Raw genomic sequence first — 17,014 nt, 5'->3', positions numbered from 1 at the left:
ATAAGTAGAAAATGTTATTATTTCTACTACATATAATCATTTATTTGATGATTATAGACTTTAACCCACTTAGTAGTGTATAGAGATTTATCAAAGTCTATAAATAAATATGACTAACAACTACGCGTCTAGAAATTACGGGGATAATTATAGTCATCTACGTTTAGGAATATCAAATATCTAATTCCTAAACTATTGAAATCCAAGTAATAGAAATCCCATATTGGAAATGATCACCACATTTCTATGCTTGTTATACTATATAGGCATATTGACTAGTCAAGAAATTTGGAATTTGAGTTAGAGACTAAAATAAATTATCAGTTTTGGTGACGGATGTCACATAATTCTTAATTATCTTTCATAATAATATCACATTGTAAATATATACTATAACTAAAAGAGAAGGTTGGAGGTACACTTGACATCTCTTAAAGCTCCTCTTAAGCTTAAAGATCTGTCCTAATTACTCTAGAGTTCTTTTTTTTTCTAAATTATTTTATTTTTTATTTGCTAATTAAATAGATCACTATATTCAAAACTCTATCATAAATGTTTTTGTATCAAAATAAATCTTTTTAGATTTTAAAGATATATAATATTCTTAAAGCTCTCCCAAATTTTTAATATATATACAAGCTAAATTTTTAATAATTATCCTCATTCATATTAATTTAATAAATTTTATTTGTACACTTTTGTTTGTAACTATTTCATTTCTCTTCATATTATTCTTGTTCTTCCTATCTTTAATAAACAAATTAAGTTAAATAAACAAAAAAAACATATGGTTTTTTTTATATTACTTTAATTTTATTTTTGTTATTTTGTTTGTGTTTGTTTATTATTTGATATTTGTTATGTAATTGTTATCTTTTTTTAAATTTAGTTTGTTGTCAATTATGGTTTGATTATGACTTTTTCTTCTACTACAAAAATGTTTATTTTAAATTTTTTTTGCTCATGTTTTGTTATTTTTTACATGTTTTATCTTTTATTATTTTGATATTTACCTTTGAGATATATATGTTGATACCATCCGTTTATCAAACGGGCTTGAAGACTAATATGTACCGTATAAGACCTCATTTTAGGTATTTTAAATTGGACATGGACATTATCACTACCCAATAGGTGTTCCCGTAACATCATGAACACATTTCTAAGATTTTTCCATCTATATCTATAACTCTTATAAAACAATAGTTAACCAAGCATTTTAAAGCCCTCTTGCAATCTAAAACTAATTTGAAAAATTGCCACATAAGATTTTATCCTATGTGTCAACTCCATATTTTTCTTTAAATAAACTATATATTTAGAAAACAAATGAACGTATATATGTTAAAATAAATAAATATATATATATATTGTAAGAATTTAAGATCTTCTCATTAGATAAAATGATATCTTCTCTTTAGTTTAAAAAATCACGTCTATACCTAATGATATTTCATTATCTTTTTTATTCAACATTTATATGAGGTTCCTGTCGTTTTTTTTATAGTGATTATATGAAAATTTGCTCAGGCCGTTGGTTAGTTGGAACTCTCATCGCATTAATCATTAGTGGCAATATTTAAAGTTTATAAGCTTTTTTTATCACCACTAATGTAACACCCCACCGTTGACGAAAACATGAGGTGTCATGAAAAGTACAGCACGACATGGAATTACATAGATACTACTAGATGAAATAGAATATAATAAATATATTCTATAAAAACATGAGTTCAAAATCATAACAGTGCCAAATTAGCTTATTACATCCAAGTCCATAAAGAAATAATCCAAGGCATGCAGCCTTAAAGTCTGACAATTAATAAGGAGTACTAATCTCCGAAGTTCAGCCTAGCATAGCAGTCCTTATCCTTGATTAGCCTGAGTACCTGAAAAGTATACTAAAACGTGTCAACACAAAGGTTGGTGAGTTCGTAGGTTTTATGTCAAAAGTATAGTCAAAGAAATAAGTCTTTTGTCGATTCTTTTAAGTCTAAACAAGTAATAGTTCAACATATAACGATCAGAGTTACGCCATAATAAGTCCAAATGCCTCAATGGCTCAAAGTCCGGCCTTACGGTACCTACCTTAGTCCAAAGTCTCAAGTCTCAACTCATACAATAAGTACGTCCAAAGCACAACAAACAACACATAATCACACACATATAAACAAGATCAAAGCACGTCAAATGGCACAATTAACTCTATACGCACAGACTCAATATTGAACATAAAACAGAAATCAACAAAACTGTTTGAAAATAAGTATACTTTCCACCCCAAAACTTGTAAAAAGAGGGGCTACGAAACTCACCTGAAAGCAGCACAGGTATAAATATCCTATATCAACGAACAGGAACACGAACTGTCAGAGACACTGAAACAAGCTCACTATCTGTCCAAAAGTCCTACATTGTCCACAAGTCACCCAGTAAGAACTTGGATTTAATTGTACTCGTACATGTCTTATATTAGTGTCTTAGGAAATGCCATTGAGTTTGTCAAATGTCATACTATATATAATAGTCCTTTTGTCCTTATAAATTGTCCAATAATAATGTCACGTCTTATGTTTATCTCTCGTCAAGTATTCATTTGGAACGTCATAATATAATTTATCAAGTTCGAAAAGTTGTATGGTTTGTATTGCCTTATATAGTTATAAGTCCATGTTAAATCAATCCATGTATGTATATATACAAATGTCCATATCAATTTAATACTTATATATATATAACTAATTAATTTAATCGTTATATATATATATATATATTTCCATATTAATTTTATTATTTAAAAAAAATCGGGATTAAACTTTAAATAAGAATCACTTTAATTAAAATATATACTTTATCTTTATTTAAAAACTTTAACCTTTGACTAATTTACCAAAATTTTATACAAACCCAAATTTTTACTTTAGCAAAATGATCAATTTAAACAAAAAATGGTAATCTGCCCTTTGGCCAAGTTTGACCGGCGTTGACCGGCCATTTGACTGACTTTGACCGAACGAAAATCAAGATTTCTGGTGGATCTATGAACCATAATCGATTTCCAAGACCAAAAACGCAATTAACCTTCGTATTTATTCAAGTTCTAACCGAAATCATCCAAAACAACACATATAAACTCGGATTAAACAAGATTTCGATTTGTGTAATTATGTATGAACCGCCAATACCAGGAAACAACCCAAATCTAAACAAGAACATGATTTTCGGATCTACAATATCCGGATCTTAAAGTTTTCGGATATAACTTTTCGGATTTAATGGGATTTCGGGTATGTGTATAAGCAAAAGTCACTAAACAACCGAAAACATATATATATTTGAAGGGATTTCGGATTATACATATATATAACCGCAAATCGTATGTATTTTGTCAAAGACATCGGATTTAAAGATATAACACTCAAACACAATCCGAAAAATATATATATATATATATGCGCAAATCTCAATAAAACGGGTTTATATACATATAATTGTAAAGATTTCGGATCTAAATATATATATATCAAATATTCAAATCTGATTTATAGAGTGGCCATCCAATAAGAATAACAAAAAAATAAGAACATGTAAGAACCAATAAGAGACTTCCAAATCATCAAACTTTAAAAAGGGTAATTAAGACAATTACAAAATATAATTAATTTATATTTTTTCCTAGCAGTTTTAGATTTTATATGATTAACTACCTTTTCAAATTTAAATTAAAATTATACGACTTCCATATCACTTCTTTGGTTATTTTAATTTGAATTGAACGTGCAAAATTATAAACTGAAGTTAGTAATGAAATTGGTACTCTATACTTTTGGATGGATTGTTCATTTGCTGCACAAGTCAATCATATTAATGTACATATGTACAGGATACAAAATTCTTATAGATAGATGATGCATAACTCTTATATAAATGGATGCACAAATATTATATAAAAAGGATGGATAAATCTTAAGCGTGGATGTATAACTCAAATTGAATGCATAAATCATCTTAAAAGAATGGATGCAGAACTCCTCCACAAACCGGATGCATTTTTACTTCATTAAACTATATAAACGAGGATGCATTTTTATTGTCACATTTCATTATCTATATGGAAGATGCATTTTTTTTTTAATTTGAAAAGCGGATGCATAACTCATCTTTCTAAATTACATATAATATACAATAAACCAACCAAACTACATGAAGACACCATGAAATTTAATGTTAAATTTCAATATTTGAGTTTCACATTGAGTTGTTTATGGGGTACGTTGTCAAGCATTTATTGGATGCATTTATTTTTTACATGGATGCATGTTCTCAAGTTTTTTCATTGTTTCATCAAGCATGCTTCAAAAATAAAAAAATGTTTATAATAACGTATGTACTTGAATGTATGGAAAGTTTACTAGTTTTAAGAAACATGATTATTCAATTGTTAAATTAAGAAAAAACTAATTAGCAACCACCTTTTTAAGTCTTTCGTAACTGCAAAAAACGTGTGGCATTTTTGATGAATTTTTCTTTTTCCATTGATTTATTAAAATACCTCTTTGTCCTTTAATATCTATTTAAATTGACTAATATGCCATTAATTGAAAGGATTATTTCAAAAATACCATTAATCATCTTAGCCTTTAATTTTGTTCATCCAATGGTCAGAAACTGTTCTTACTGTTCTTATTTTTAACCCGTTCTCACCGGAAAGCTACCCCTGATTTATATATGTGTATATATATATATCAGATTTTTCGGACCAAACCATACGTATTACACCCAACCCGAAAACATATATATCTATATATATAAATCTATACTTTTCGGTTTTGAGAAAAGAAAGAAGGAGAAAAACCGATTTACATATATACCCAAAGATAAATTTTTCGGATCTATATAGATATATATATATATATATAACCGAATCTATATGTATAAATAAAAGAAAATCCGTGGTTATTAAGAAGAATAACCGTTTAGATTCAAATATCTAAACAAAACTTACCCAAAAACAAAGAAAATAAAGAAGAAGAAGATGATTGATGGTGGTTCGGTGGTGGTCTTGTGGTTGCCGATCGGTTTTTGAGAGGAAGAGGGGAGGGGGGGGGGGGGGGCGGCTGGAGAAGAGAAGAAAGAGAGGGAGAGGTGAAATGAGAAATGAGGGATTAGGTTAAGAAAGTTAGGGTTTTGTTCACCCCTTCTACCCTTTGACCGAATTTGACCAACATTTGACCTGTTAAAATCTCGTTTGACTCTACAATTCAAGAAGACTCATGACCCGTAAATTTATTTTGTCGTCATATTTAAGCGTAACTTTTTAATAGCTTTATAACGGATATAAACATGTCTATTTTTACTTATTAAATCTTTAATTGATTTAATTTTTAGTATTTTACTAAATTTGGCATTTCCACAAGACAACTAGTATTCCTCCTGTTCTCGAGTCCACGTACAATTTTTCTAAAGTCTAAATGCTCATAAAGTCCGAAATAAACACAAATCCATTTATTTCATGATAAAGTCTTAAAGTCCAAAGACGTGCATAAACAAAACGAACTAGAAATGATCGGAAGGGTAATTCAGTAAAAACGCTCAGACGACAGTTGTCACAACTAAATTATATTCATCTTATATGAGTTAAGAGCTTTGTATAATATCATAACTTTTTGAAAGAGTTATGTTAATTCTTTCGTTCATATCACTATGGAAATTATGTACAATTTTTGGTTTAATTTTTTTTATCTTTTTTGAATTTTATGATAATGGTTAATATAATCTCTTTTTTCTTTTGTTTTTTAACAAAACAATTTTTCATTGTGATGATGAGAAAAATATTATGATGATAGACGAAGAGTTAGTTCAAAACAAGTGTATATAACAATTAGTTTAATGATTGGATAATGAATACGTTATTGCTAATTTAATTAAGTGAAACTAAATAGATTGTTCGTCCATATTTTTTTTTATGATCATTATTGATCCATTCCATTAACTCATTTGTTCACATATTAAGCGTTTCATTAAATGTTTTTTTAAGCAAGTTTAACTCAAATCTCACTTTATTGAGCACCTTTTTAAAGCATCTGCACATCGTGCGGGTAAAAAAATCCTAGTATATATATAAAATCCTATCGAAAAGCGCTTACTTGACGCTCTCCTAGCTCGCCATGTCAGCGAATTCTGATGTGGCGTTACCAGAGCGATTCGAATGCCACGTCGGCAACCACATCAGCATTTACGTGATGTGTAGGGTCCACATAAGCATCAGAGCCATAAATGTACCTCTTATATTTAAAAAAAATGGTTTTTGGGTTCAAACCTGCGACCTTTCCTATGGTCGTTCAGCATGTTTGCCACTTGAACCAAGGAGATTTTGTCTAAAATTCTCAAACACACTATTAATAAACAATCGTTTTCAGATGGCTTTTTTGTTTAAGGGAATCATCTCAGATTATTTTCAATTATATTTTCACACAATCAAATTTCAATTTTGCAATATATACGGATATAAGCGAGTTTGAATTGATAACAATATCATCAAATCCCTGAAACTTAGGATTTGGGGGTTTGATTTAAATGACTATCATTCACATACAACCCTAATCCTACAAACTCCATACTGCTATCAAACATCACGGTATGTTTTTAATTCTTCTTCTTTTTTTTTTTCATTAAAGATTCTTAATTCAATGTTTTTTTTTTGTTTTAAATTATGGATTTGTAATTTAATGTTTTTATTTTTAATAAAGAAGTTCATTGATTTTTATATAGAAAACAGAACCTATCTACATCAGGTATATTGTTGCATTTTTGTTATTTTACATTTTAATGATTTCATGAAACTTATTTTTAAATGATGTATGATTCTAAAGGTTGTCAAAGTAATAATTTTTAATAACATCAAGTGCATTCATGGGTGCCTAATAACATTTTATTTTTCATGAATCTTATATTGATTGATGTTTTTATTCATTTTAAAGTTCATTTTTTTCAGAATTATATTTTGGTTTGAATGTATATGTTGTTAATTTCAATAACAAGACTGATGAAGATGAATTAAATTTGTATCTCACTTGGTATAAGATGATGAGAGATTATTTTTTTTCTATTATTTCAGTATTGTTTTGAGCCATGTTTGAACTTAATTTCCCTTTTCCTTTTTCTTAGCTATGAGAAGTGAGAACCACAATCAATTGAATAGGCCCTTGAAACCAAGAGAATTGAAGTGATGAAGGTAGTGTTTTAGCAGCTTGGTGTTAAACAAATGGGTTTGTTTTTTTCATACTTTTCTTTGTATCTTGAATTGCAACCTGATTTATTTATATTGAAATATTTATACATGGTTTGTCATGTATTGATATTCAATCTATCTATCTCCTCATTTATCGTCTGGATTCTAATCGACGCCACAAAGGCAGAATATTTAAGTCCTTAACGAGACATATTTAAAGTCTAGGCTTTGTAAAAAACGATAAATTAATATGGGCGATCATGTATGGTTACATTGTTATCGATAAGTTTAATTGTGTTATAATAAAAATTCAATTGTGTTTTTATTGTTTTTTAGTAAGTCCCCTGTTTCGCTACTCTGGGCTGTTGACATTAAATTGGATGGCATACAAGTCCCTTGTCAAAAGTCTTTTTTAAGTTCTCTCAACTGTCTTGAATTTCTTAATTAGATATATATGGGAAATTGGGAACCAAGACATCTCCACCCTATACCGGTTGTTTTTATCTCCTTCGCAATTCTGTTGGTGCAATTAACTTATGTTATCTAAATAGTCAAATCTCTGATCTTCTATATTAAAGGCTCATTAACTAGACTGCTATTACTAATCAGTTTCCTAATCTTCCAGCTTCTACGTTTTTTTTATCATGATCCTCGACAAATAAGGCTGGAGACTGTAGTGGAAAGGCTTTAAAAGGGTATTAATTGGTATTTGGATTTTCGTGTTGTTTTAGATCTACGTTAACATCTAGACTTAGTAACTACTTTTTTTTTATTCACTTATGATACATAAACATGCTACTTACTGCCTTACAATCATCTTTTGTTTGCAAAATCCTGTTAGTTATCCTAAATTCGTTTAGTTTCATTTTCTATTAATAATCTCATAATTGTGTATCTTTTTTATTATCATTATCTTCTTCTTTCTCTAACTCCTGTCATGGTTTCTTTATTTCTTTTGAATGATGATTAGGTTATGTAAGTTTTTTATGAGAAAATGATGGTTGGAGATTCCAGCTCACAAGGACATTTGTTTAACTTCTTAGTTAATCTTGACATTAGATGTTCTTACTTGCAAATGACCAGGTGAGGCGTTACCCAAAACCAGCAAAATAGGATGGTTGGATGGTCAGAGTTTTTTAAGACCATTTAAAATGGGTCAGGGTGGGTTGGTGGAGCTGCAAGCTCCTTTTTGTTATTGAGTTTAAAATATTTATATATGATTTATACCTCAAGTTTGATAGCAAAAGCTTTATCTTTTGAGTTTTGATAATGTTTTAAGTTGCAAATTGATTTAGCAAGGTCTACTTACGCCTTCATACCGTAATCTAATTATGAGTTGAAATGTCATCCAGTATGTTATGATAAGTCATTTTTAATTGTTTTCTTAGAATAGATATAACTAAGTAAAGGTTGCAACCTCTACTAGATCAAATGGGTCCAGGAACTTCTATGTTATTGGCTTATACTTGAATGTAAAGGAAGATAAAAAATCCACAAAAAATTGAATTTATTTTTGATTGTCTAAGGTAAACCAATCTTGTGTTACCTTCAGGGATTCATGTTTATAGAATGCTGGGAAATTGCTGCATAACCTCCAATACCAGTTATGACAACTTCAAAGCAGCCACTCCCAGCCAAAAGAGTACCCGATCCGGATGATGCTTGACTTAAAGGTAACTCTGCTTATACATGTAAACCAAATATTGCTTCAACGTTCTCTAGAACGCCACTACCTACCACTCATTATGACATATGTAACTATTTAGTAGAGTTGGTAATTTCTATGCTTCTTATGTTTAAGTATGTTTTACCTCTACGGGTCAAACATTTAAGATCAAATAATTGGCTTCACAAATTGAACGGATTACCAGTTGCCTAGAGTATAAATTTGATGCATAAAACCTCCTTGGTGGTTATTAACTAAATTATTACAATTTTATTTGACACATTAATTTTTTGTAGAATAATTAACAGAAAAAGCTACATTTTATAAACAAGTGTTCAGGGTTAAGCCTCACCTGTACAAAATGATCAGCCCATTCTCCACCTCTAATAATACTTAAGAATCAGTATTATGTGCGGATACGATCAATAATAGCCTACTGCCCCACAATAGTTGTAAAAAAAGCATATCTGCATATGTATATGCAACATTGATATGTCGTATTTTATGCCCATTTCCCATAGCTTAAAGTGTCGATTAGCGAGGATTACGAGTCATTTTCGTATACATTTGGTGCGTTTATGGTATTTGTTAGTGTTTCAGGTGGAAAACAGGTACCTAAGCGATATTTTGCAGAAAACTAAGTTTCTGGAGCAAAATGGGTGTTTACAGATGTTTCACGTGGCTCGTAGGTAAAGAATCGAAGAAAGTCAAAGCTGGTCAAAATGGTCACCGCAAGTCAACAGGACACTGCGACGCAGTATGGTAATGCGCCGCAGTATTCCAAGTCGAGGTTAAAACTGCTTCGCAGCATAGGCAAACTGCGACGCAGTTTGTGCATATACGACAGGAGGCCAGTCAAAGAAAGTCAAAGTCAAGAAAAGTCAAAGAAGACACTGCGACGTAGTTTGGGACTGCGACGCAGTGTCATGCCGAATCTGCTGAATTTAGTCAGCATATAAATAGCTGCAATAAACATTCCAAAAACCTATCTTTCACTTTTCAGACGATTTTAAGAGCTTTTCCTAGGGTTTATCTTATTTTTCATCATTGTGGAGGATCAATGACTCGTTCGGAATCATTTCGTTATTCGTTTTTCAATCCTTTGTATTCGGTAACAATAAATTCTTTCGTTTTGATTTGTTATTTCATATCTAATATGAGTGGCTAATTGTCTTTTCATCCATCTTGATGGAGTGAGACATTATGTAGGGATTGCACAATATTTATTAATTCAAGTGATTTGATTTAACGTTTTGTCGTGAACTTAATCTATTAATTCTTTGTTATTCAATTATTGATTGCGGATGATTTGTGCTCATTGCTTAATGACGACTAGGATTTGGGTATAAGTTATTTTGATTGCTTAGTTAGAAGCAATTGGTTCTATGACGGGTACGGTAGAGGGTAATCAATATTTGATAAGAATTAACGGGTTGACGGTTGGGTACAATCGATCGGCAAAATTGTTATCTAAAATGAACAAAACCATTGTTTAACTAGGGAAGTTATAAAAAGGCGTCTCGGGGTACCGGTCTTAATAATGAAACTAGTTATTACAAGAGAATAAAATAAGTTGTTAACTTGACGGGTACGGGGTTGGCAATAGATTTGAGTCTCGGTCATTAAATCACTAAATTGAATTTGAACTTCATCAAAAGTGCAATCTTAACATTCTGTTGAGCGAAATCAAGATGGGTGACCTTTAAATTCTTGTTTTAAACTACAATCTCTTTTTCGATTAATCCTTTGGGATTACTAATCTTCAACTAACTATTTGCATCGTGGCAACTCGGCCACAAAACCCCCCATTTTACTTGAATCATTAAATGTTTTTACAAATGCTTGTTTAAGTCCTTGCGAATGATCTCGGCTTACCATTTTTCACTATACTGCATACGATCAGGTACACTGCCTGAGTGTGTAGTTATCAGTACTTTTCGGTAAATCGTGTTATAAATTTAAAGCTAGATTTCGCACATCAAACATTTACATGGTTTACCAAGCTTCTTATCTCCGTGATGACTGTTAGAACCTGGGGGACTTCAAATGTGCAATTTAAAAGTGAGCATTTAACTTTCGAGAATAGATTTAAGATAAGGAGTTGATTGAAGCTAAGGAATAAAGGAAACTTCAATTTAAAAAATTAAAAGGGTTGTCTTAAGATGGTCTCATGTTTCTTAAAGTTTGATCCTAAATTACCTAAATCCAGTCACTCAAAATGGAGTTGCTATTATCAATTTACATGCACAACCAAACAAGAAATTAAATACAGTACATTGATATGCATATCTTTGAACTCTGATCGCCAATGATGTGCAATTTTTTGAGACGTTTTAAGGTAAACCTATATGGTATGGTTAATTGTTTCTATAGTTGAACCAATCCTCTTATAAGCGGTAGGAGCTAGCCAAGTTGGACAAAAAGGTAATTGTGTTTCTATACATTCACTGTTTTACTAAAACTTCGGGACTGGGAAGCCCTACGTTAATTGTGTTCAAATTATCACTTGATGCAATGTACCTATATTCTAAGTATGTCGCGGTTCTTTTACTAGCGTGGCTGAAAATTTCATTCTTTTGGCAGGAAAGGGGAAGGAGGTTAAAAAGGGTAAGAGGAAATCTGCTACCGAGCTGAAGAATTGAATGAAACTTGAAGTGATGATAAGAATCAATATTACCATCTACAAAGTAGAAGGGAGTCATATAAAAGGCGGTCGATAAAGACTATTTATGTTTAATCTTTGTTTGGTTTCATTCAACTTTGCAACTTTTGTTGTCTAATAAATATTAACTACTTTCATTTTGTGGAAATTTTTTGTTATTGAATCTTTTTATTGTTCAATCCATATAAATATCTATTTCTTATTTATTACATATAACTATTCACTGTTTGTTATAATACTATTTTTATTGCATGTTATTTGCGATGAATTGCGTAGAAAATAATATAGACCGGTACAACGCACGGGTTTCACCTAGTTTTGAATATAAGTCATGTGCATCAATAGTAGGTAGGATAAAGTTTAGAAATAAACTAGCTAGTTATTCTACCCGCATATACATACCTTTTACATGAATAAAGTTTAGACCCAAATATATGTTAGATATTCGAATCTGAATATAAAAAAAAGGAAGTAAACATGTAGCAATAACGTAAACGAATAATAAAATGTATAAAAACATAAACAATAACTATATTAATGCAATAATGACACTTTGACGACGATGATGTAGAATAGTTTTTTGTTTAAAATATTACATGAATATAAAAAATAACGATAATGAAAATTATTATATATTAGAACGTTATATATAAAGAAATGGACGAAAATAGTAAAAAAAATTAAACGTTTATGTAAAATTGTAAATGTGTAACCGAAAAGTTTAGGGTAAAAACTGAAAAACAAAAACTTGAATAAAAACAAAAGTTAAAAGATAAAACTTTAAGAGGTTAACATAAAAATTAGTGTTAGTGTAAAAAAAAAAGTAAAAATAAAAATTTCAATAGGGATAAAATTAAAAGATAAAATTTTATGGGATTAAAATTTTTTCGATAAAAATAAGAAAATGTTGTTAATTATGCCAATAAACTTTGTGTTACTTGACTACATGCATATAATGACATCTTAAAAAGGGGGCAGGGCAGGTCCTGAGCTTTCGATGCTCAGGACGAGACGATTTAGAAAACCTCTTGTTAAGTTTTGTAAAAAAACAATATATTTAAAATCTGAAACTATTAGGTGGTGTTTGGTTCACTGAATTGCTAGGAATTCTTTGGAATTGGAATTTGAATTTCCTTCTTTCTTGTGTTTGGTTGGAAAAAACTATGGAATTGGAATTGAAATTTTTTCTTAGAATTCCTTAAAATACAGAATTTGGAATTCCTTCACTTTTTCAATGGAAAGTTTTCAATTCATTGGAATTTAACATTTTGCCTAAAAAACCCTTATGTAAAGTTACAAACCATTGATTCCCTCAAATCATCACTAACCTTCATCGATTGACTGAACAACAAATCTCCGTTCACCACCCACCATCGCTGGACACCATTTTCCACCGCCGCTGCTGAACACCATTCACCACCACCGGCTGGCGGATGCTACTATAAATTCCATCCATTAATCACTATCAGCCATAGATCGTCGTTACAATGTAAATGGATACCAACCACTGCCGGAGATTAACAACCATAGCCATACATCTCGTCGGAAAAAATGGAGGAATGAAATTAGATTTATGTTATGTGTGAAATAAAACCATAACTTTTGACTGGAATTGTTTATTAGTAGTATCAATTTATCATCTTTTTCATTTGGTACAAGAAATCAAGTAATTTCTTGAAGACGTCGACATTAGGGAATTGGGGATGAAGGGGTGGGGTGGTTGTGAAGAATACGGGTGGCATGTGGCTTATGTCTCATATACAGTGTATATTATCTGTAAATCAATATATTATATAAATGTGATAAAGGTTAAATTTGGAATTTAACATAGTTTGTATTATATTTTTTTAACTGAATTCCATTGAATTCTGTCAACCAAATACAAGACAAATTTTAAAACTTTCAGATTTCAATTCCTTCAAATTCCAATTCCATTAACAGATTCCAATTCCTTCAAAAACATTCCGCGAACCAAATCCCCTTTAGAAATCTCATTTTTAAATATATTCTTGGGTATATTAATAACATAGATATTTTGCTAGAGACAATTGATTGTAGTTATTCATAATCAATTATAAATTGGTCATTAATTAATTAAGTAATTAATTTCAGGTGGAATTCACTTTTCATGATATTTCATTACATTACATTAGATTTAATACTTATAAATCACAATTAAAATGTTAATTTAAAATTTGAGAGTGGTTTAAGTTAGCATTCCGTGTATATTAAAGTATAGGAGGTGGAAAAAGCTATATTTTTTCATTAGTTTATGTTTTTTCTCTCCCAAAATTCATGCTATCAGTTGGAAAATTCTACATTATACATGGCCACATTTGATAAGAGTATAAATACTCTGCCCCTCGTAAATATGATGCTAAGGACAATAGCCCTAACTGCCCTCATGCAGGACCGACTATGAGGGTGGTCTTGCAAGAATTTCTTTTCACTATAGATATAACGGGTAAATATGAGTCGAAAGATCTAACAGTATTTATATACTCGACATATATATATATATATAGAGGAAAGTTAGTTTGAGAACCCTTAAAAAAAAAGAACGCGAGAACCAATCCTGGCCATTGATTTTGATCTTGATGATATTTAATTTTCTCTCTCCTCATTTTCACCCAATTCATTCAAATGGTTTTATCTTACAAACCGTACATCGTTAAATGAAAAAAAAAGCATGGATAGTCTTAAAATTTCGTGCTCTTTCATTAAAGATGCGACTTGATATACTTTTGACAAACTTTTAAATTTTGATTTTTTTTTTAATTTTTTTTTAGCGATAATCCTACACATGTGCAGGACATGTGTAGGGTATACATCATACACATCCTACACATGTGCAGGTAAAAAAAAAAATTCGAAAAAAAAAAAATTTTTGAAATTTAAAAGTTTGTCAAAAGTATATCAAGTCGCATCTCTAATGAAAGAGGACGAAATTTTAAGACTACCCATGGTTTTTTTTTCGTCTAACGATGCACGGTTTGTGAGATAGAATGTTTTGAAAAATTTGGATGAAAGTGATGAGAGAGAAAAAAGGAGATGAGATGTGTGGCCCAGATTGGTTCTCGTGTTCTTTTTTTTTTGATGGTTCTCAAAATAACCCACCCCTATATATATATATATATAGGGGTGGGTTATTTTGGAAACCACTAAAAAAAAGAACGCGAGAACCAATCTCAGCCCTTCATTCATCAAGATCAGGAAGGGCATGTTTGTCATTATTAAAAAAGTTGTCCAACACTCTCTTTCTCTCTCCTCTTATTAAATAAAAAAATATCTAAATTATTAAAAAACTTTTATCTCACAAACCGTACATCGTTAGACGGAAAATAAGCATGGGTAGTCTTGAAATTTCGTCCTCTTTCATTAGAGATGCGATTCGATATACTTTTGACGACTTTTTAAATTTTGTTTTTTTTTCATCACGTTCATCCTACACATGTGTAAGTACAACCTACACATGTGTAGGAAAGACCTAGAAGTAGTGAGTTGTATAACCTGCCCATGCGTAAGTACAACCTGCCCATGGGTAAGTACAACCTATACATGGGTAAGTTACTTATAAAGTTCAAAAAAGATGAGTACGCATTGTAAAACCCTAAATGCTAAACCCTAAAACTTAATTTCTAATCCGAGGGGGAAGCTACTTTCTAAAAACCCTGGAAAATCTAAACCTTAAATGTTAAACCCTAAAAACCTAAAACGGATGAGGGTTCCCACTCTAGGGTTTAGGATTTGAAGCTCGAGGTATCGGCTAACCATGACTAACCCTCGGGCTTCAAACCCTAAACCCTAGAGCGGGTACACGGTACGCATTAGGGTTTAGGGTTTGAAGTTGTAGGGTTAGCCCTCTAGTGTTGAGAGGAGTTTTTTTTATTTTTAATCTTGTCCATCCATTTTCTTTGATCCAAGAGTATTGAGGAGTTCTTGAGTTCTTTTTTTTAGGAGTTCTCTAATAATCCCTCCTCTCTCTCCCCCCCCCTCTCTCTCTCTCTCTATATATATATATATATATATATATGGGAAAGGGAATATAAGGTTGTCCGGTACCTAAGCTTAGGTGTGAAACCCCTCACATAATAATATTTTATTTTTTCTTGTTTAATGAATAAATGCATGGGCCCCATGATTTTTATGGATTAAAAAAACAATATGTGAGTGTTCCACACCTAAATTTAAATACCCGACAGCCTTATATTCCCATCCCCTTATATATATATATATATATATTATCTTTTAACAACACTTATATTGAGTTAGCTGAAAAAGTAAAGTTAACAAAAAGAATAATCAAATCAATTAGATCGGTCCAATTCAAATATATGTCCGTTATAATATCGTTATCAACCACTACGAAAGGGGATGATACTACCATATAGCTATACTACGATTCTAGTCTATGATGTTGTAACAGAGATATCGTACTATGACATCTCGAAGTAAGTCGTAAAGTTCGTGTAGTGGTCTGTTTCTTAAGTTTTTAACATGACATCGAAAAATACCGGAATAATGAGGAAGATAAAAGGTTGCGATCATAGATTGATAGCTGATTAAGAACATATGTTGTGACTTGTGATCGAAGATATTATCGTTGCTTTAGTGAAAAAAAGTGGATTTAACTAAATTCTATGTCTAAAAAGCTTGGAAAAATATTACCTTATTCACATTTCTTTTCTCGATTCATGAATCCAAAAAAGTATAAAATTCATGGATTTCAAAAACACACTCCTTTTAATATCCAACGGCTCAGATTCATCTTACCGACAATACTTAAATTCATCACATGTTTTATCCTCTAACAAACGTTCCCCAACCTCTTAACCCAGTGCGTGTCATTCACCTTCCTTTATAAAACCAACACCTAATACTGACAAATATTATGGCAAAACCGTAATTAAACTCAAATAATGACCATTTCAACACTACCACAAATTCTCATATATATAAGTTAAACAAATATCTATATTTTCTCCTCTCAGTGTCTCATCTAATACAATTATCTAATACAAAAATATATTACAAATTACAAGTATATAATATAAATATAATAGATTATTGTCCTGCGTAATATGCGAGTAAATATATTTTTATACTTATATATATATCTAAAATACTATTTTCTTAATTAATAGTTAACAAATTAAAATATTCAATTTCATTTTATTAACATTTGTTTTTTTTACCTTGATAATTTCACAAACACTTATTGTATTGCTCATTAAGTGTTACTGATTAAATAAATTATTCAATGCAAAAGTTATTGCTTATCCATATCATCACAAATATCTCAATGTCATTCGAATTTTCATTTCAAATCATAAAAATATCACACATGACACATTCTTTAGATGGTGTCAAGGCATATAACCTTCTAAACTGAGTTGCAAGATTGCCACCATCAAGCCAATGAACATTCCAAAATCTTGTTTTATTTTCACTCCTA

The 17,014-nt window shown here is 30.6% G+C and overlaps 1 long non-coding RNA gene across 4 annotated transcripts; it reads left to right on the top strand.

The window, feature by feature from the left end:
• Positions 1–6,408: 6,408 nt before the first annotated feature.
• On the top strand, positions 6,409–10,052 carry LOC122587162. Of its 4 annotated transcripts, none has more exons than XR_006322121.1 (5): positions 6,409–6,637; positions 7,168–7,268; positions 7,857–7,926; positions 8,202–8,314; positions 8,784–10,052. It is a non-coding gene; the product is annotated as an uncharacterized LOC122587162 (long non-coding RNA). The 4 variants fall into 4 exon arrangements; XR_006322123.1 differs by having other exon boundaries at positions 6,412–6,637; positions 7,168–7,234; XR_006322120.1 differs by lacking the exon at positions 7,857–7,926 and having other exon boundaries at positions 6,436–6,637.
• The last annotated feature ends 6,962 nt before the right edge of the window (positions 10,053–17,014 follow it).

This window comes from Erigeron canadensis, chromosome 2 (assembly GCF_010389155.1).
Source record: "Erigeron canadensis isolate Cc75 chromosome 2, C_canadensis_v1, whole genome shotgun sequence".
In the NCBI taxonomy this organism is placed as follows: Eukaryota; Viridiplantae; Streptophyta; class Magnoliopsida; order Asterales; family Asteraceae; genus Erigeron; species Erigeron canadensis.
This window is presented reverse-complemented; position numbering and strand designations above follow the sequence as displayed.